We start from the raw sequence: 21,126 nt of genomic DNA, 5'->3' as shown, positions 1-21,126 counted from the left end.
GATTAATTAATCAGTTATCATGTAATTTTTTTCTATTTTATTTATTTGAGAGAGAGAGAGAATGTGCATGAGTGGAGGGAGAGGCAGAGGGGGAAGCAGGCTCCCTACTGAGCAGGGAGCCGATGTGGGGCTCGATCCCAGGACTCTGAGATCATGACCTGAGCTGAAGGCAGACACTTAACCGACTGAGTCACCCAGGTGCCCCTCCAATGGTATCTTAAAAACCTCACTTGTATATGCACACAGGAATACATGTACATATCTTTTTGACCCATTAAGTTTAGAAAGCAATTTTTCAAGTATTATTTCACTCGATTATCCTCACTGTCCATATAGTTTTAGGAAAAGCGTTACTGGCATTTTATAGATAATAAGCAATTTGATTTTATTACATGACTTATTCAATGTCATACACCTTAGGGACTAAGGTAGCTGGAGCCCCAACACAGGTCTTCTGAGTCCTCACCTAGCGTCCCTTCCTTTGGGCCTTACCTTCCCCTTCCCAGTGCCTCCCTTCCTTTTGTACAAGGAAAGATGCAACTGAACCAAAATATTAATTAGTAACAGGAATAAGTTTAATCACTTAGCACAATCTCTTTCACTATAAGAATACACTTATTTCTGGGGCGCCTGGGTGGCTCAGTGGTTTGGGCTGCTGCCTTCGGCTCGGGTCATGATCTCAGGGTCCTGGGATCAAGCCCCGCATCGGGCTCTCTGCTCCGCAGGAAGCCTGCTTCCCTCTTTCTCTCTCTCTCTCTCTGCCTGCCTCTCTGCCTACTTGTGATCTCTGTCTGTCAAATAAATAAATAAAATCTTAAAAAAAAAAAAAAAGAATACACTTATTTCTTTGGTTTTTACAAAAATTTTGTTGTGTTCTCCTTTTATGGTCTTCTAAATTCTTCCCATATATTGTCACATTTCATTCTCACCTGTCTGTGATGGGAAAGCAAGACTCAAAAGGAAGCCTCGTCTTCCTATAATTAATGTGGTTTCTGCCGCTGAATTTTAGTAGCTAAAAACTCTCCCACATCTCTTGGAAGGATTTTGGGGGTACAACATACAATTTTTTACATCACAGCTCTAAATGAATCGACTTCTTTGGCTCTCAACACTATTGTTCTGAAGAATACACCTCAACTTGAGAGGTGGGGGGCAGGATGGAGATAATGTATAGCTGGCCTGTGTTTCGTGGGAGAGCTGGGAGTGTGCCCAGGTATTTCTAATTATCTGCCCAGATGAGAACCACTAGTTGCACTGCACACAGCGATCACAAGCACCCTGGTTATGAGTACCCTTGAGTTTTCATGGCTCATTAGTCAGCTAATGATGCATTATGTTCAGCGAGTGCTGAGCACTGGCATGACTCTTGGTCGAGACAGAGTCTGGATTGGAGTGAACCCGAAACCTACCCATGCGTCGAATTAACTATTTAATTAACTAATTCTATAATTAACAGACAGTGTCTTGATCCACGTAACAAACAGGTAAGAAGACAGGATCGGCTGACATTTTTACAGAGCATAGAAGGCCTACTGAGAATGTGACATTTAAACAGAAAATTTCAAAGAAGTGAAGGAGTTGGAAGATAACTGGGTGGAGAACATTCCAGGAAGAATTAGCTTTGCATGTCTGCAGAATAAACGCAGGCCTGTAGTGCTGACACTGGGAGAAATAGGGGAGATGTGTGGAGGGAGGAGGTCAAGGAGACAGCCAGCGGCCAGATTCTGTAGAGCCTTGCAGACTATTGAAAAGTCTTTAGTGTTTACTCTGTAAAGATTAACACAGAAGTCATTCAAACAGTTATTCTAATTAAAACAAATCTTTTATCCAGGGCACATTTGGTCACTGAATAACTTAGTCACTGAACAGGAAGTCCTCTAGGCTTTGGGGATTCAGTGACCGAAGTGAGGTAAACGTTTTTTTCACAAGTTCCTGTTAAAAGCTACCGGGTAAAATTGTCATTAAACACTGAAAGGACCCTCCAAGTTAATCATTGTGAATTCTTCCTGTGCAAAAACGAATGTGCTTTTCTCTTTGACAAGGCCACTAGAAAACCAAAAATGCAATATAGGAATACAAGAAGGTAAGATCTTTTATTCTGTACTTCTCATTAGAGTTACCTTGGTTGTCTAATTCAGTGACAAGAATACTCTTAGAAAGTCCTTCATGCTAATGGTGTTCAGACAATATAAATGTTTCACTTATATTTTCATTAATTAGTGCTTTGTGCTCTTCGTTTCTGCATATTATTCACAAAGACAGAATGAAAGGTAATGGGATAACAATTAAAATATGAATATGGAAAGCAATTAGGAGTGGGGGAAACATCTCCAAAGAGCATATATCACTAGAAGGTAATGATTTAATACTTTCATATATACAAATGTTCAGCAAACACCATCCACAATTTAAAAGTTCAGAGAAATTATTTTTGCCAGAATGGCAAAGTGTGTGTGTGTGTGTGTGTGTGTGTGTGTGTGTGTAGAAAGAGAGAGAGAATGAGATTTAGTTTAAGGAACTGTCTTACACAACTGTGGAATCTCTCAAGTATAAAACCTACAGAGTATGCTGTTGGTGGGCTGGAGAACCAGAGAAGAGTTGCAGTTTGAATCCAAAGGATGTCTGCTGGCAAATACCCTCTTCTCTGGGAAAGCGACTTATTTATTTATGGTTTTTTCTATTAAAGCCTTCAAATGATTGGACAAGGCCCACCACAATTACAGAGGATAATCTGCTTTACTCAGTCTGCTTTGTAAATGTTAATTTCATGTAAAAATAACTTCACAATGACATACATAACAATGTTTGATCAAGTATCTGAGTATTGTGACGTAAATAACTTGACACATAAAATTAACCATCATGCATGGGATGAAGTACACTACAGGTCTGGAGTGAAAAGATTCTCTCTGGGGAGTGTGAAAGGTTTGTTTCAACAGAACCTTTGGCAAAAGCTTATTCTCCAGTAAGAAGTGTAATTATCAATATAGTATCTCAAGAATCTAAGCCATTAAGTAAAATGGAAGTAAAACTTTAAGCTATATATGTATTATTTTTTATCTATAAAGACATTTAAATATTTTGTGTCTGCTCATAGGAAGATTTTTTTAGTCTTTCTTTCTTTACTTCAAATTGTTCAGAAGGATGGTCTACATCCACCACCTTCCTGTCTTTAACATCACTCAAGACCTTCCTACAGTCTACTGAAGCCACTTTCACTGAAGCCGCCACCATTGACTTCTTCATGGCTAATGGGCATTTTCCAGTCTTATTAATTGTAGAGCCTTTTTTGTTCTTCATACTCAACATTACCTTCTGGAAGTCTATGATCTTCTTTGTTTCCTTTATGACTATTTTCTAATCATCCCAAGATTTTGTAGTCTCTTCTCCTTCTACACAAATTCCAGAGTCAGTCTCATTCACTTAGACTGATTTGAAATGTCTGTAATTTGGGGAAATTTATTTTTTATCTCCTGAAACTCTCAGAACTTTTGGGTTATATTCAAGTTCTTTACATGATGTCCCAGGCCCTGTGGACCAGAGTCAGCCTTCCTCTCTTCTGCTTTTGTACTACACAATGAATACCACATGACATCTTTGTGCAAACTGGGACATTTCCTTCTTTTCTGCCTTACTACTTCCTTCACCCTCCCTAACCATAGATCTGACTGACATCTCATCCTCATCAGTAAGATTTAGTTCAAATAGGACTTCCCTGGAAATTCTTCCTAAGAGCCACACACTCAGGTATTTTATGTTTCTTCCTCTTGTTGAATGAAATAAAGAAATACAAATTCTGACATATCTCAACCATGAACTTATACTCTTTTTTGTATTGTATGACACTCCATATAAAGCATATAGACACTGAAATAAGCACTATTTCAAAACACAGAAGCATAAAGAAAGATGTTCCCTGAATTTAAAAAGTTTATAATCCAGACAACCTAAGAGCCCTATAGTAAAAAGAACTGTTGTTTTGAAAATTGATAGATAAGAATATCAGTTTATTTAATTGATCCATTAATTTATAAATGTAAAATAGTGGACTGGACAGAATAAGATATTTAAAAATAATTAGTATAAATTATGTAAATAGGAATATTGTTTTAAACATCTGTGGGTAATACAATATTTAATAATGTTATACTGAATGTGAAATGCTTTCCTAGATAACTGACGTTAGATAGCAAGACTTGTAGACTTGAGTGGGCACGTAGAATTATCAACTCTAACTTGTTATTTCATTGATGGAGAACTTAACACTTAACAAAATTATAACCGACCCCAACTTTATGAGAACCATAGGTACTTTGAGTGTCACTATGGGCTATTTCTACTCTAAATGCTATTGAAATAGTTTCTAGACCAACTAAATTAGAATCTTTGTATGGAACCATTCATGCTTGACAAGAATCTTGTGATAGGCTGCAAAAGGAATCACAAATCCCCATTCTACCCTACAATCACATTATTTTTTGCACTATGACTTGGCAGCTTCTCGCATTGATTATGTCAAGTCTATTTATGTATGCCTTGTATCTTGATGGGCTGGAATCAATGGAACTGTGCCAGTTCTAAGCTTAGGACTCAGGAGATCTTTCCCAGTGCCACTTCCATCACCAAGACACTGTAAAACTGTCCTTGAGAGCAAGCTTATACTAGCCTGCAGGATGACAGAAACATGTGGCCTAATTGCCCTTCACCTAGGCCAACAGGGTATTAGTGACCAGAGATATGAGTGAAACCATCTTAGACCACACATCCCCTACCCAATCCACCATATGACCAGCAACTGAATACGGTCAAAGGACCCAGCCAACAATTAGAGAAAACACCCAGCTGAGCTCAGCCCCAGTTGCAGACCCACAGAATTTAAGCTAAACGGCCACTACATTAAATCATGCAATTTTAGGGGTTTTTGTTTGTTTGTTTGCTTTAGTTTGGTTTTACACAGTAATCGATAATATACACCCGTAGGTTATTTCTTACAATCCCTACTTTTTTTTTTTTACCTTACTATCTCTTCAAAATTCACTTCTAAGAGATTCCCAAAATCTCCTAGTTGTGACTTGTAATTTAGAATATGAACAACTGACTGCTGAATAGCCTTCTAAATAAAAGTAAGCAATAATACATTGAATTTTGGGGGAGAGCTATTTATACACACATATTTAAAAAGAAACTACTGAAAAACAAATTGTAGGTTCATATAAACACACTACATTGTAGGCTGGTTTTACAAATTTAGTAATTTTACTAGGAAATTAAATTTGATCTGAACCACATATCAAACTGTCAGTTCTATTCATGTAAACTAAATGTAACTTATGTTGCCTGAACATAAACAGAAAATTAGATATTAAGCTTTCTTTACATGGCAACTAAAGTTTAAAGTTTTCCTAAAAGCTCTCAAGGATAATTTTATATTAGAAGCCACCCAGGATACAATTAAAATTTTATGACAGTTGTCAGAAAATGTCTTGAGAATGTAATGCACATTTATTTCTGTGCATGAGTAATTAATAACCATTCCCAAATGGGTACCTCTTGTGCAAAAGGAATGGAGGACTCCCTTTGGGTAGATTATAACTGCTGTGTCATACCTTACATATACATAGACCATTAATGGTAATTAAAATTCATTTTGTAACAGTGATAAGCTAAGGGATCATTAAAGGTCATGACTTTGTCCTTAATTATTTGGGTTATTGTTTTTATTTAATTAGATGAGCTTAATGAGTCTTTGGTTGCAGCATGGCTCTAAACTGAGCAACACACCTCAAAAGATTCTGTCTTTGATAGCCTTGGCTGCTCCTTCTTTAGATCACAGAAGTAACTTACTGTACTCTACACATCACAGATTCAGTCAGGTAAATCTCTGGGTAAGAATAAATTGGATGAGGAAAATAATTTTGACAATTCAACTCAATTCAACTAATGTGGCATTTTAAACATATTCACTGAAAAAGAAACCCTTCTTCCTTGTCAGTGTAAATGGCAGCCTAATTCATTCCACTACTTTTTCTACCATGAAAGACTCTAAGGAGTAGTGCCAAAATGGGGCATTCCCTCCATATACAAAGTCCCAAGAATCTCTTAGATTTAATGCAAGTCATGTAAGAGTTAAGACTCTTTATTCCTTTCAAAAGCAATGTAAGGAAAGCAGAAAAGATCCAAGGATTAATTGCAATGAGAGTGTATTCATGTCTTAGGGCTGTCATACTAAATTACCACAAATTGGGTGGCTTCTAACAACAGAATTTTTTTCTCTTAGAGTTGAAGCTGGAGTCCAGAATCAAGGTATGGGTATGCTCCCTCTTAAGGCACTGGGGAAACTTTTTCTTGCCCTTTCCAATTTCTGGTGGTTTCTGGTGTCCCCTGGCTTCTGGCAATCTAACTCCAATCTGCCCCCGTCTTTATAGGACCATCTTCTCTTATTATTTCTGTATCTTTGCATGATTTTCCTCTTTCTTTCTTTCTTTCTTCCTTCCTTCCTTCCTTTCTTCCTTCCTTCTTTCTTTCTTTCCTTCCTTCTTTCTTCCTTTCTTTTCATAAATACGTCAATCATTGGATTTAGGACCTTAATCCAGTATGACTTCTTAACCAATTATATCAGCAAAGAAACTATTTCCCAAAAAAAGTCACATTATATACTCGAACATTGGCAAAATACAGAAAGAACTAGAAAAATATATATATCTCCGTGACCTAGAGAATCAAAGATGGTCACTGAAGTTTTATGTATCTGCAAAATAAAGGACTTGAATTACATATGCCCTTCTAGTTTTTTACTTCCTGCAATGTTTTTTTTTTTTGTTTTTTTTTTGGTTTTTTTTTGTATTTTAAAGACTTGAACATATTTAACATATAGGTAAAGTGAGTTAAGGAGACTTACTGAGAGGGGCGCCTGGGTGGCTCAGTGGGTTAAGCCTCTGCCTTAGGCTCAGGTCATGATCCCAGGGGCCTGGGATCGAGTCCCGCATTGGGCTCTCTGCTCAGCAGGGAGCCTGCTTCTCCTCATCTCTCTCTCTGTCTGTCTCTCTGCCTATTTGTGATCTCTCTCTGTCAAATAAATAAATAAAATCTTTAAAAAAAAAAAAAAAAAGGAGACTTACTGAGAAAGCTCCTGTAGAAGCAGTAGATGAGAAGCCACTGAATGAAGTGATATGAAAGTTTTTGGTGGGCTTAGACTAGTAATCATCTTCACCATACATTATTTCATTTATACTTGCTTTATTAAGGTCTGTGTGAAGTATCAAAGTATTTCCACTAATGACACCAGGCTATAAAACTAAATTAAATGTGACCAGCAGATTTTACTAATAATGAGTGGAAGGTTAGTTCTATATATCAGCTAGACTAAGCTATAGCTTAGTCTGTTATGCAATCAAATTTTAATCTTGGTGTGGTTGTGAAAGTACTTTATATTGTGGTTAACAACTATAGTCATTTGAATATAAGAACATTACCCTACATGATATGAATGAGCTTCATTCAACTAGTTGAGGGACTTAAGAGAAAAAAATTGAGGTTTCCTGGGCAAGGAGAAATTCTGTTTCAAGACAGCAACACTGACCCCTGCCTGTTTCCAGTCTGTCATCCCACCCTATGAAGTTTGGACTTTCCTGTACAAACATGGGAGCCAATTTGTTAAAAATAAATCCCTTTATGTTTGCATGTATTTTACATTTACATTTAAAATTTTATATATTCATCTTACTGGTTCTGTTTCTCAGAAGAACTCATACAAATAAAAAGAGTGAGTTACACAGTCATCAGGATAGAGAAATTTACAATATTTATAATTTTCTAATTAATATATATGTATTGAAAGTTATATAGTCATAAAATATACCTCTTAGGACAAACATATATAAAGATTATTACAACTGAGCATTGATCCAAATATCTTTACTTTCTTTTTTTTTTTAAGATTTTATTAATTTGAGCATGAGAGAGATCATGAGAGATAGAGCATGAGCAGGAGAGAGAAGAGGAAGCAGGTTCCCCACTGAACAAGGAGCCAAATGCAGGGCTTGATCCCAGGACCCTGGGATCCGGACCTGAGCCAAAGACAGACGCTTAACCAACTGAGCCACCCAGGCATCTCTGGAATATCTTTTCTTTACAATAATTTTATTTTTTTTTCCTTTTTTATTCTTTCTACATACTCATTAACATAATGGTGTTCTTGAGGAAGAGAATAAAATAATTTTAAGTCAACTGCACATTAGACTGAAAATCACAGGCACATTATTCTTTCCTATCACTAGAAAATAGAATAAAATAATAAGCAGCATATGTAATTTGCACCTCAAACTTGAATATGTAATCTGACCAGGTGGTATAATTCTTCTCAATCTGAGAAATGAACATTTGTCCCATAAACTCATTAAGTGCACTGTAAAGTGGTTAAAGAGGGAAAAGAGAAAAAAGTCAGTTGAATTAAACATTTTCAAAAACACATTTTTAATTTTTTTTTCTTTCAAACAACATGTATTATAAACAAATAATCCAAATAACATATAGAAATGAAATATAGTGGTGTCCTGCTATAAGATTTTTTTCTCTAATCAAAAATCATCTAGACCCAAACTACCTTCTATGTCCTACACAGGGAGTGAGACAGAATTGGGACATATCATTTGTTATCCTAAGATTATATGAATACACTGAATAAGAAAAACATAAAGTACATTTAATTTCCTTTCCTTGATTTGTATGCTCAGTCTAATTATGTTTGCTTTATTGTCACTTAGAATCACGACAAAGAGAACAGTAGTTATTTTCACTGAGAAATCTTCAAATTTGTTTTTCCCTTGGTGAGCCAGAACAGAACATTCTGATATTGATTTACCCATCCCTAGGTTTTCATTCTCTAGGTTAAAAAGATGTAAGATAAAAACATATCAAATTAGTAAATAAAAGATTTCAAGAAATGTAATAAAAAATCAAGCTTGTTTTAATTTGATGATGGTATACTTCTGTATTTGATAAAATTAGGTTTTAACATCTTGACAAATTACATAGGTTCATTACCCTATAATTACTTCAGCCTCCATCCCAGTTACTCATAGCATCAACTTTATAGAAATGAAATTCCATTGATAATATTTAAATTAATCAGTTATTATTTTCCATGTAAGCAGCAATTGTTAAAAGCATTTTATTTTAACCACTATTTAAATCAAGCTATGATTTGTATACTCTTTGTGGGACTTTGCAGAGTCAGGGGTGCCTTAGGGACATTTATTCTTTTTTTTTTTTTAATTTTTAATTTTTTATAAAGGGGCATTTATTCTTAATTTGGGGGCATTATATGCCATAGTTGAAAAAGAAAAAGAAAAAAAAAGCAAAACCAGTGTTTTTACATTCTCCATTTGATAACCGAATATTCAAATAAACAGAGTATACAAGGCTGTTGTTGGGAGAGTAGGTTAATTAAATTGACTTTCTACTAACCATTGCCATTCTCATCCACTGAACCATACAGTACATTTTCTCATGGGCATAAAGGTGACTGACTGCATTCTGCATTACTTCCAGTATTGGCAAAAACCTTCGCACAACCCTCCGATATTTGCTTGGGTTGTCATCTTTTTCCTTAATCCTGATAAACATAAAGTGTCCTTACACATCTCTCCCCTAATTTTACAGAAGGATAACAAAGAACTACTGCCATACTGCTGCTTATCTTTAGTAACCTGTGGAAAGAAATTTTCTTAGAGGTATCATTTTAAAAAGTGGTATTCCTATTTTCCCCTCCAAATAAAGCAAAACTCTTAAGCCTGTAATATAGAATGCACAGTTTTAAATAATCTGAAGAGTCAGAGATATGCCAATATATAAATGACTTGTGTAACTACTTAAATTTAAATAATATTTCATTATAAAATAATGACCTTAAAGACACTATAACTTGTAGGAAGCTTTATGGCGTGTGTGTGTGTGTCTGTGTGTGTGTGTGTGTTTTAGTGCCTGTTTTTTCACTGTCTGCATGTTGAGAAGAACAATTATACCTTCTTTATTGTGTAATGAGATGAGGTATACTAAAACATAACAGTAATGCCTTTTAAATACACATTTTTAGCTTGGCAATATTAGAGCTTTATAATTCAAAACATTACTCAATTTTTAAAAGATCTATTCATATGAAAGTTATAAATGCTAGTTTTATTCTTTTTTAAATTTTATTTTAGTAATTTTCTATAATTTATGAAACTCTTGCCTTGGATTTATTTTGTTGTGATTGCAATAACTATAATGATATCCAATTTATTTTTTATAATTTTTTTGTTTGAGTGTAGTTGACACAATATTATATTAGTTTCAGGTGTAAAACATGGTGATTCAATTACTCTATACATTATGCTACACTCACCACAACTGTGTCTATCACCATAACATCCCTATTACAATAACATTAACTATTCCCTATGCTGTGTCCTTTATTCCCATGCCTTATTCATTCCATAACTGGAAAACTTTATCCTCCATTCCCACTCCTTTATGATTGTTCCCTTTCTTACTAATTAAACTTTCCAGCTCTTATATACATTTATCTATCTTATCATTTTTCTATCTCCCATGTCAGAGCCCCTTTAATTATTAATTTATTTTCTCTTACTTGGATTTGATTACTCTTCCCTGTTGAATAAAAAGTTATTTTCTTTTTTACTTATTAGTTCAATAATTTAAGGATCGAGGCCTGTGAATTGACTTTTAAATATGTTTATAGCATACACACACACACACACATTCGTGTGTGTGTGTGTTTTGTTACATTAGTTTAAATTTTTCTATTTTTTTCTAATTTTTATAATTTTTCTAATTTTCAAAACAGCTTACCATTTAAGTGTTAAATGCATCTTCCATGTAGGGGTCATTTAATCTTGCTACAAACATCCAATTATCATGCCCTCTAGTCAAAAAACTAGACTCACAATTCCTGCTTTCAGAATTTATATATATTTACTGTCACTCAAGATTAGTTAATTTAAAATTACTTGGTTTATATGCAAATACTTTTTAGTCTTTGTAACAACTAACAAACATGTTGGTTTTCTTGAAGTTGATTAGAAGTTTGATGATATGGATATTTTTCTTTGTCCTAGACAATCGTTCTAGACAATTCTAAAGCATTTTATAGGATTTTAATTAATGTTCTGGATAGGCATCAATTTTTGTCTCTCTTCCATATTTAAAATTATAGTCCACGATTACCTTAATTTTATATTTCCAGTGCTAAGTATCATCACTGCTACATGGTAGTTTTCAGTAATAAATGTTTTCCTTTCATTTTTGTTTTACTCTATTACTAGTGAGATGGAATAAAGGCAGCAAATAAATGATGTCTATGAAGGACAGCAGTGAACAAAGTCATTCAAAAGAATTTCTTGTTACAGATACAGCCTAGATAAATGAAACAAAACAATGAATACATTATTATATGCTACAGGATTAGTATTCAAAATACAATTGGATTTAAAAAAATACTAACTCAGCAAAATTAGAGACTTTTTACAAAATTGAAGTTTCTAGTTAAGATATGCCCAATGCTCCTGAGATAACCACCATAGATACCTACCCTCTTTATTTTATTATTTATTTTTAAAGATTTTATTTATTTATTTGACAGATAGAGATCACAAGTAGGCAGAGATGCAGGTAGAGAGAGAGAGAGGGAAGCAGGCTCCCTGCTGAGCAGAAAGTCCGATGCGGGACTGATCCCAGGACCCTGAGATCATGACCTGAGCTGAAGGCAGCGGCTTAATCCACTGAGCCACCTAGGCGCCCCACCTACCCTCTTTCTATGAAGACTCTTTCTCCAGGGTTATGGTAATGCAGGTTGTATGCTGAATTTATAACTAGATTTTATTAAATATACACACCAATCATTTGTACATCAGTCAATGATTTTTATCATTTCTTTTTTTTTAACATTTTATTTATTTACTTGAGAGAGAAAGAGAGAGAGAGAGCATGAGAGGGGAGAGGGTCAGAGGGAGAAGCAGACTCCCTGCTGAGCAGGGAGCCCGATGTGGGACTCAATCCCGGGACCCCAGGATCATTACCTGAGCTGCAGGCAGTCACTTAACCAACTGAGCCACCCAGGCGCCTGATTTTCATCATTTCTTAAAATGTTTCCCAGAGAATACTAGTTCTATGAGGATAATTGATTGATTTTAGACTAGAGGATATGTGGTGAAATATGTTTACATATCACATACCTCTCTAGAAGAGGTTCAGTGAAGAATAACATATTAGAAGATCTTCAAAATGTTCCATTATAGAATTTTGCTGAATTTTGTTAAACCTAGTATCTCCCAACTTGCTCAAATATATGATTATGGAATTAAATGCACTGTTATAAACCAGTGAAATCAATCAACATATACATAAAGACAGCTCTGTCTGGCTGAGTGTACAAATGCATATACTAAACTAGTTTTATAGGGGGAACCTAATACCTCGGAAATATTGGTCCAAAAGCTACTTTATCATGAAAGTTTTCAAAGGTTGTTGACAAGTCAAATGAATTTTGTAGAGTTTTGACAATCAAAGATATGTTCTAAAATCTTGGGGTAACTGTAAAGCTATTTTTCTTGGTTATATGGTGATAATTAAATGAAATAATAGAGGAGTCTATGAGAAATGCCAATTCAGAGGCATGGATATAATAACACTATATTTTTTTCTTGAAATTCTTGAGTAGAAAACAAATTATAATAACATTAATTGAAAGAAAAAAACCTGTCATTTAAAAATTTGCCTTCTATATTTAGCAAAAAGTAGCCATAACTGAAAAAAATAAAGAAAATCTATATTTTTAAAACATTTTTAAGTATGATGCAAAGAGATAATTTTGAGTTATTGATACATACAATCCCGTAGTCTCATCTGGTGCTGCTGTTTTGCATTCGTTATTTTATAATTGTTGAATGAAGTTTAATGGATACCTTCAAGTAAGATAATTTCATGCAAGGTTTACAAAATTTTTTGTAAGTCAGAGGATCTAAAATCCAATTGGTGTTTCTTCAAAAAAATTATAATACAAGTATATTAATATTTTATAAGACTTCTCTGAAACAAATGAGGTGTGGAGATGTCTGGCTTTCCTTCAAATTCTTTTCCTCCCTTGTTCCATAGAAATGGACCTTTTGGATGGACCCGTGGCCACCAAAATATATTTTCCAGCCTGCCTTGATGCTAAGTACTGGGCAATGGTTATAAACAGGTATCTAGAGGATATTTTTTAAGCCTCTTCTTCATCACCTCCACCATTTCCATCCTCATGCCTAGGTTTTAGAGCTGCTGTCTTCAGTTAGAGGCAATACATGGCAAACCAAACAGTATAAAGAAGCTGTACCCCTGAGAGCTCAAAGCCCCAACCCAGCCTTAAACTCGTATATAAGCAAAAAGTAGATTACTATTTTGTTAATGTCACATGCTAGTTTGGGTATTGTGTCACTTGCAGCTAAACTTCATCTTAACTAACACAGAATTGTTGGAAGGAAGAGAGATGACGCCGACTAAATAGCTTGGCATTTTTTATCAAAGAACAGTCATTCTGTACCTTTTAAGTGATTCACAAACACACAAGAGAGACATTACATATTGCATGTTTACGACATTACAAATGATACTCTAGACTAATATCCCTGATTTCTCTACTACAAGTTGTTTGATTAGCCCCTTGACACTCTTCTCAATTGAGGGAAAGCAAAAGTAATTCATGACATTTTCAGAAATTTGGCTAATCTACTTTCACAAGCCTGTCAGCTGGGGTTTCAAGCTCAGGGTGACTCGGCAATTAATTTTTTTTTTTAAATTTTTCGTTTTCTAAGAGAAGCAGAGCTTTTCTAGCAACAAATCCTTCCCTGTAGGTTGGCCAACAGTGTCATTTCCTTGATTTGATGTGAAACCTCCCTAAAATGACCTTGGAACTCTGATCCTGAAGGACCTTAAAATATTCAATTTAAGCCCTCTCGGCCAAAAGGAGACTGACTGGTTATTTTTTTACAGCGACAGACAGACTTGAAGCGCGATGTATCTCACTGCAGAAAAGATAAAGAATATGATTCATAGCATCACAGCGGCCATAGGATTCATAGCATTGACAGCTCACCAACTTTGGGAAAAGCACCTGGAATCACATGCCCTTCTGCTGTTCCTTGGCTTTTTCTCTATTGGAAAGAATTCAATTAGAAAGAATTACAAAGAAGGTGACAACTTGTGAGAAAACTGGGAGGGAGGAGGTAACAGGAAAGGAAAGAGGTCTAGAAGTCATGTCGAATTTAAGGCAAACTCACCACGACAGCTAACTAATTTTTAAAAAATTCTCCATGCACTCTGATACCTACCTGAGAGTATAACATAAACAATGATGCCCTAATGATACAGAAGAATGACGTTCTAGTAAAGCTTGGTGTTGAGCAAAAACAAAGTTTGGTTAATATAAACCCCAAGGCTGTGATTAACTATTGATGTACATTTTTCACTTTTTGCACTGAAAATAGTGTGGAACCATTCTCTACTTCAAAGTGTAGAGCAGAAACATGTATCATATAATATAGGATGCAATTTCAGCCAAATAACCTACTCTTGCTTTATTCAGTTTTTATGGAAAAAATACATTTTGTGTGGGGATTTTATCCTAATGAGGGAAGTATCTGATTTTCTTATTACCCATTGCCAAATTTTAAATGTAAAATGAACCCATTTATAAACAAGCCAAACACAAAGAATACTGAGGCAGACTGTCTTATAATGGTCAGTCCCTGATAAAGTTCTTTCTCCAGTCCACCAAAGATGAGAACACAGGTGCCTCTGTTTACTATGCAAGTTATCCCTGTCCACTTTTCACCCTAATCTGGTTCAAGGCAGATTATTATCCATACATTCCTAAACATCTGATCTTCCTTGAAATTTCCTGATGCTGATTTCTAGATTCTAGATTATTTTCCCCATCACAGCCTATACTACCACAGCCAAGAGTTTCATGGCCAGAGATTCTTTGAGCTACTTTCCTATGTCCCCTAGGTTCAATATTTGCCTGTCTGAATGTTTACTTCCTTCTTCACTTCCTTAATGCTAGGGTATCTTTCTTTGGGCATCATTAAATTCCACCTTGGACTTTCAGTACAAATGTGTTTAAGACCAAAATGTGGACGGTGTCATTACCTCTCAGCTATCAGCTGGGCCTAATCCCAATAACTTCTGCCGTATTTACTGAGCCTAGAGCTTGAGGCATATCCCAACTCCCTTTGTGTTACTGAGATAGTCAGTCTTATGGTTAATTCAGTTCCACAATGTTCAGAACCTGCAGAGTTCCAGGACTGGATTAAAATTAATAAGATATTGATTGTATCTTCGGGAAAATCATACATATAAAAATCAACGTAATGTGTTCACTATGTTGATGACTGGCCCAGAGATTTAACAATATGAAATAGCTTAAAAAAGAAAAATGGGCACCTGTACTGGTCAAAAGGACGTCTAGTTCTAAAACAAAATCATCCCGGGGCACCTGGGTGGCTCAGTGGGTTAAAGCCTCTGCCTTCAGCTCAGGTCATGGTTCCAGGGTCCTGGGAACCATGGTCCATCGGGCTCTCTGCTCAGCGGGGAGCCTGCTTCCTCCTCTCTCTGCCTGCCTCTCGGCCTACTTGTGATCTCTGTCTGTCAAATAAATAAATAAAAGCTTTAAAATAAAAATAAAACAAAATCATCCCACTAATTTGGAAGAAGACTGAAGAAAGGACCAACGTAATAGCAGAATGTTCCTGTGTATCCTTCTATTCCCAATGCCTAACATATAGGCTAGTATTTTATAAAAACGCACTAAACAGTTGTTGAGTGGATTGCTAATGGGATGAATAAATGATTATTCTTACTGCAAATTAAACTTGTGTAAGTAAAATAGATTAATGTGAAATTCTCACTGATGTCAGCTGTAACTCAAATATACATGCCATTTGTACCATACTGTAACATGTAAAGCTGATTTGTAGTGTGGCTTTATACATTACTTCAGTCAGGACAAAAACTGCCCAAAAAGAGAGAGAAGACTTCTGTGGAAGATTGAGGAGCTAAGTTGGTTACTTGTGTTGAGGAGGTATGCAAGGGGAGAAAAAGACCCGACTCACAATAAAAATGTCATTTGGGCAAATGCCAGGCACGTACAAAAACAATTCTGTGTTCAACCATTTGAAAATTAACTTAGATTTCAAGAGGTATCTCTTAATAATATAAAGTTTCTCCTGTATATAAAAAATACATACATAATAGAGACGTTTTATTTCCTCTGTCATTTGATAATATCCCCATTTTTACACATTTTGGAGTCATTTCTATTTTCATTATAATCCTATAAATAGAGAGGAATTAGTTTCACATAACAATTTCATATACAGTGAGTGATTATTGATAGGTGCTAGAATTATTCCATTCCATTCACTCAGAGTTTATACTGCTTCTATGGGGGTTTCTGAGCAATCTCCCTTTTAAGTGCTGAAATAGTATTTAGTTCTAAAGTGCTCCTTATATCAAAGCTCCTGAGATGCATAAGCTATGTCAAAAGGACATTTCAGACAAAGAAATGGTTAGTCCAAGACAGACTGGGGAGATCACAATATTGTTTATAACACTCTGTTCTGTATTTTAAGACCTTAATAACCCTTCTACAGAATCTGAGCCAATTGCTAATCAATAGTAATTACTTTTTTTCTAACCACCTAAAAAGTACTCTTTAACCCCTAGAAGTGAGTTTTTAGAATGCCACACATTTATTTTCTAGACATTAAATATGTAGCTATAACTTGAGTTTTGATATTTATAATGTTTTCTGTTGCAACTTTATAGTAGGTCCATTTTCAGAAATAACACATTTTCCAAGAAGGTAGTTGTCAAAGTTGTAACTTTTTGAAACAGTAAGGCAGTAACTCAACCTCAAAATTTTACTGAATAAGGGCATACAGATGTTAAATGGACAGCTAGATATATAAACATACTCTGAAGTATTTCTTCTGAACTCAGATAAATAGCTAAAATCCATTTAGTTTATATCCAAAAGGTGAAGAGTGACAAATAAATATGCAGTTTGACATTTTTTGTTGTTGTTGGTATGCAGAAAAACTGCTTAGGTGTCAGATTTTATTGAATAGGCACAGGACATCATCATTAGCAAGGTTAATATAAAACTAGGAAAACCAAGAGCAGTTAGTAAAAATTAATAAGAAATTTGGAGGAAAAACAAACAACACACTAGCAAATTAATGGTTAAAATTAATGATAGTCGATTCTCTAATATAATCAATGGAATTATTGGGTTATTTATACTAGAAACCTTGGTAGCAATTTTATGAGACTGATGGACGCGCTACCTACTGCGCTAACGAGGCACCTCTTGGTAGCAATTTTAAACCTCTTTGTTCCTTTTATCATCCAAATGATGGCCAAATTCAGGGGAAAAAAATTATATGCAAAACATACTTTTCATTTTTTTGTTTTTACCGTTGTTACTGTCCATTTCACATTTGCATTATTTCTTTTAATCTTCTCTCCTGAAACTATCTGAGGTTCTTTTTGCATATTAAAGTACTCAATTAGTCACACTATTGTAACAGTTATAATAATCAACTTGTATTTGAAGTTTTCCATTTACACATTGATGTTCTCCATTACACTGGGAAATCTAGAGGGTAAAGGTCCCTGACATACTCATTTCTTTAGCCTCTAACATCTAAAACAGTATACAAGTGGAATAAAATTAGTTTCAGACTCTTATTCTGAGCATAGACTACCAAAGGTAAGCTCTAAATGCAGTATGAAACCGATTCTAAATTGTACAGAGTCCCATAGTAGCAATTTAATTAACAAGAGATATAGTCTTAAAATACATTGTTAAATTTTTAAAAGTTTTGTAGGTAATGGAGATTTGAACTTTGTATATGTATATAATATAATCTTATGTATATTATGTATATAATTTATATTATATATTATATACACCATACACACACACACACACACACACACGTGTGTGTGTGTGTGTGTGTGTGTGTGTGTAGTTGTGTTTCTGCTAGAGCCTGAATACAAGATGTGAGTACTGGGAAAACTGGCTACTATACTATAAATAGTTTGCCACTCAAGCATTAAGGTGTAAACTCTATTTCCCTGTATGTAGAAAGGTGATTTACTTTTGAGTGGATTTTCTTCAAAGAAACAAACAGGTAATTTCTGTTTCCATACATGGGCTATGTCATAGCATTCAAAAAAACAGAAGAAACTCAATATTTTTCTTCACTGGTAGTTAAACATTTCAGAACTTTAAAAGCAGAATTAGATTCTTAGGTAAATCAATGTGATAAGATCAAAAGCTTTATCACATTGTATATGAATTTCTATGAAAATAAAACATCAACAGTTAGTAGATTCCAAGGTGCTTTTTAATGTAAAATTTGAGCTTGAGAAAGTTAGATGCAAATTACATATAGTTCACTGGAAACAAATCACATTCTGGTATCTGACAACTGAACCTGAGAAAGTAACATAAAAATAATCTCTAGTAGGACTTTTAAGTAAATTAAAAACTGTCTTCTTCGAGGAACTGGCCTATAATGTCTCCAAAAACTCTAGAGACACTCTGCCCTTGAATCTTCTCTGGTAAGATGAATTATAGCAAGCACAATTCTTTCTGTTAAAGAACAATTTCACTCTTTTCTGGTTTTTCACTCACTCATATCCTTGATATGTAAGAGGCTGAATGGAATAATAAGAAACTCCCCAGTTTAACATAGAGAATATTATTATAATAAGATTTTTCTGAAAGTTTTGCAGTGGATTTTCATGGGACATATGATGGTAGGTGATGACATGATAATTTCTGCTCATGATAATTCTATTATCCAGGATAAGTTACATTGTGATGTAATAACAAAGGAACTGTGAATATCTGCTATCATAAAACAAAAGTTTATTTCTTGTTATGTTACATCATCTTTGCTGGAATCTCTCTACAGAGCCACTCAAAGACCAGACTGACACTCCATTCTCATCAGGAACATGCAGCCTTCTAGATCAACTCAGCTGAAAAAGAGGGACTCGAGAGCTGGGCTCTTCATTAGTCGGGAAATGATAGACTTCATCCCATTGGCAGACACACGGGAGATGAATCTACTTAGCTGCAAAGGAGTTGGGAAGTACAGGGAAGCAGATAGCATATTTTTGGAGAGGGTGACTCTTTCCACTACAAAAAATCAACAGTCTATATGTTGTGAATGGTACTGTCATACGCTGATCAAACTGTGCTAATAAATTATTTTTATAATGTTTGTCTGACGCACATAATTTAATCATGAATATTTTGTAGGAAAACATCCTCAATTACAATTTTACATCACTTTACTTAGGTCTCTATTGTGGCAAAAACTCAAACTACAGTTGTCTGTCAGGAAAGAAACAAGTCTACAATACTCCTTCGAAATAGAAGAGGATATTATTTTATAACAAAAAGAGCAACCATTAAGTAAGAAAGAACAAAACCCATGAACCTGCATGTGTGACAGGGAAAACTAGATCAGCAGCTATGTTTTGTTATTTAAAATCAATACTTAAGAGCCTTTCCTTCTTCACAAAGATAAAGGAGTTATCAGAGCTAATGGTTGATGTGAATGCTTAGCACTGTTTTAACAGATTACAGGTCGATTTTAATTTTGCTTTACAAATTACAAAGGAGCCCATCAATAAGATTATGGACGAGAGACACCCAAATACTGCTGAGGAAGTAGTCCATCCTTTCAAGTTCAAATGGATTAGAGAAAAACATAAAGGGAAAAAATTGCCAGCAGTAATGGAAAAAGAATGTATTTTTTGTTTGTGCGTAAACCATGCAAAAATCTTATGGACATAATTACATTGTAAAATAAGCTGATAATTATTTATCAAAAAGACTTGGTTAGAAGCTTAGAAGAATCCCCTTGGTTAATCCAAAAATGTGACTGCAAATTCTTTAAATATACAAAATTATCAGTGAAAAACAATATATTCATCGAGACTTTGAATATGTAATACTGAGTACAGTCTGTTTTACAAACGTAGATTTTAGAACTATTTTATTATTAAGGAGATTTCCTTTCACAGAAAATTAGACAACTTCAGAGAAACATTATGCTTCTCATCTGCTAATAAATACAGATACCACCATGTACACGATTACATAATGATTCATATTGCTTTCCCTTTACTGTATAGGAACCATGATTTCACTCTGCACTAATTATAATAGAATTCCCTGATAAATTTGATAAGCATTTTTAAAAACAGAGGGAAAAGTTAAAGCAAAAAATTCTAGTCTGTTATAATATGATAAATGTTCAGAAGTTTATAAAGTTCTATTACATTCTAAGCGAAGAGTATTATCAGTGTGTGATAGAGAAGATATTCAAAGAAAAGCATCGTGTGTGTGTGTGTGTGTGTGTGTGTGTGTGTGTGTAGCTATATGACAAGGTGACGAGTACACATCTGGACTAAGATATATAGAATTTTATACCAAGGTCAGTATCAGAAGTATGACCGAATTATTGACAAAGAACAGAAGTGAATGATAATAAGCCAGCCATACCACTCTTTCTTTTATTACTAAATAGCGCCATTAACACATGCAAGTCTGTTTTAAGTAAAGGGACTCTGCTTTTGGAAATTGTTTTACATAGCACACAAATTCGGACTTGAAAAAAAGCTTCTTATGCCATGACGATTTTAGCATAGTCAAAAGACAGGTGGAAAGTCCTGTCCTGCAGCTGCCCTGAGAGGCGGTCTGGGGAGACAACGGGAGTCTATGACTGCGCTAGACTCTTGTCTATGCTTTGCTGCAGTCATTTCAGAGGGCCTCTGGTGAGATTCCATTCTCTGCAAAGTACACAGAAAGATGTTTCACAAGGGGAGAGTTAAAGAGTTGCTGAGGAAGAAAATACCCCAAAGCCCTCTTTGGCACTGACAGGAAAAAAAAAAAAAAAAAAAAGCCTTTCTTCCCTCCCTGAAACTTTAAGAAAGTGCCCTAGTACACTGTGAGTTCCTCTGGAGCAATTGCCGGAGTCAGCACCTCAAGCAGAGAGGGCAGGCGCT

The 21,126-nt window shown here is 34.9% G+C and overlaps 1 protein-coding gene and 1 long non-coding RNA gene across 5 annotated transcripts in view; one reads left to right on the top strand and one right to left on the bottom strand.

The window, feature by feature from the left end:
* Positions 1-21,126, bottom strand: part of PCDH9 (protocadherin 9) — an 899,097-nt gene that overhangs the window by 226,294 nt on the left and 651,677 nt on the right. The gene's annotated exons all lie outside the window — the stretch shown is intronic.
* LOC106007441 lies at positions 1,885-19,304 on the top strand. The gene is made up of 3 exons (XR_001182194.2): positions 1,885-2,083; positions 6,278-6,303; positions 19,023-19,304. It is a non-coding gene; the product is annotated as an uncharacterized LOC106007441 (long non-coding RNA).

Source organism: Mustela putorius, unplaced genomic scaffold, assembly GCF_011764305.1.
Source record: "Mustela putorius furo isolate JIRA1106 unplaced genomic scaffold, ASM1176430v1.1 tig00000031_pilon_pilon_pilon, whole genome shotgun sequence".
Lineage (NCBI taxonomy): Eukaryota > Metazoa > Chordata > Mammalia > Carnivora > Mustelidae > Mustela > Mustela putorius.
This window is presented reverse-complemented; position numbering and strand designations above follow the sequence as displayed.